Source organism: Triticum aestivum, chromosome 4B (assembly GCF_018294505.1).
Source record: "Triticum aestivum cultivar Chinese Spring chromosome 4B, IWGSC CS RefSeq v2.1, whole genome shotgun sequence".
NCBI classification, from domain to species: domain Eukaryota; kingdom Viridiplantae; phylum Streptophyta; class Magnoliopsida; order Poales; family Poaceae; genus Triticum; species Triticum aestivum.
In genome coordinates this window covers 301415805-301417709 of record NC_057804.1, presented here as the reverse complement: position 1 = coordinate 301417709, position 1905 = coordinate 301415805, and positions in this window count along the sequence as shown.

Here is a 1905-nt window from a genome sequence, read left to right as displayed (position 1 = left end):
ATACATGGAGTTCATATTCTATCAGATTTTATCCCTGAGTAATTTGGTCCTAAAGATGTCAGGTTTAAGAATGTGCCACTTTAATGTCTGTTGTGCGGCCTCGGTTACACATAATTTGTTCCTAAAGATGTCATTTCAGAATGTGCCACTTTAATGTCTGTTGTGCGGCCTCTGTTACACATAATTGCACTTTTGTCCTTATGTCTTCGATTTTGCTTTCAGAGGTTCTTAGTGCTAGAAATATTATTGTTCCGGATTTTAGCTGTACTACTCATGCCACTCTTTTTTTCTTGCTTTGTAGCTGAAGGATTAGTGAGACTGTTTGGGCTGAATTCTGATTTTGTAGCACTTATTCCATGTGAGGCAGGTAGCATATTGATATCGTCCAGAAATAATAGTGTCATCTCAACTTCTAAATAAGAATCTAGCAGATGTGCCTACTGGTTTATGATGGCACCATAAATAATAGTGACATCTGTTTTGTATCTTGCTTGTAGTGTCCATATTTCCAATTTTGTTGCTATATCTTTGGCGGTGAGTTGATATCGATTTATTAGTTCTAGAGACAAAAGAAATTTGAAAGCGTGAATTTTATCTAATCCATGTTGTGCTTCCAACTTTGAAGACTGGAGAAGATGTAATTCTGTTTGACCTCTCTTTCATTAATCCGTTAGGAAATATATATGATGTAGGAGAGTTACACTATCAAATGTTTGGAATACTTCTTCCATGTTGAGATGGGATTCATATAGTTAATGACATGCTTTTGAGTTCATATAGACAGTTCATCATAGAAAATGCACCGCACTGTATTTTCTTTATATATGAATTTAGAATACATCATTACTATTTTATCGATCATTCTTACTGGTTTCTAATCATGATATTTGGCATTCTCTTGCACAAGGATATTGTGGTATGGTAGTTCTTATTTTTTGTGAACCGATTCTATCGTGCTTCTACTTCTATGTGTTTGTTGATGATTGAACGGAGGTTAGATTAGATTATTGCCATGGTAGTTCTCATCTTCTTTATCTGAAGTAGTAAGTTTGTTTGATGTTTTCTAGCTTTCCTTCGATTATGAAAATTCCCAGAGAATGTCCCATTGTCACTTCAAGGAGTAGCAACTGATATTGGTGCTTCCACCTCCGCGTCATGCCCGGGCCGAACTGCCACACCCCCTGGTTCTCCACATTTTCTCTTTGGTGTTTTATACATTCAGTTATATCCTATCTTATCCAGTATGTCTCATATCTTAGTTGATTTGCAGTTTGTACTCTACTTTACAAACATTGCAGAAATATTCTACTAACAGCTTATTTTCTACTGTTTGGTTGTTTAAACTAAGAAATTAAATCTGGACCCGTACAAATCTTGAGTAAAATATATGCTAATTAGTTCCTCTTGTTTAATCTATTCTAGGATTGGGCACTACACATAGAGCTAAAAAGTTACATTGCCATTTTAAGTGCAAACAAACAGGTTAGGTGGTGTGTACCTTATTTCAGGATCAACAATCGGTGAATCGGATCTAAGGTTTGAGTTAGTACTGAGCATTGTGTATTCTAGATGGACTAATTGAGTGTGCTAATTGAACCATATTCATGGTGTTAGTCTGAAGTCAGATTATGCGATTCACTCGTATTAATGCCATTACTATTGGTACATTAGATGAATTGGGAGAGTTAAGTTATGGGCTTCTTGCCAATTACATGCCCACAAATTATACGTTGTGACAACTTTTCTCTTTATGACGAGCATGTGATGTCGTAACTTTCCTTTGGAGGACGTGGGGTCATTTTCTGTCTATTAAATATCTGCTTTGTGCTTTTGGAAGTGTCTAGCAGGGCCACAACTTATGAATGTAGTTGCAATAATGCACAAGAACTTCTTGTCATTAGTTAA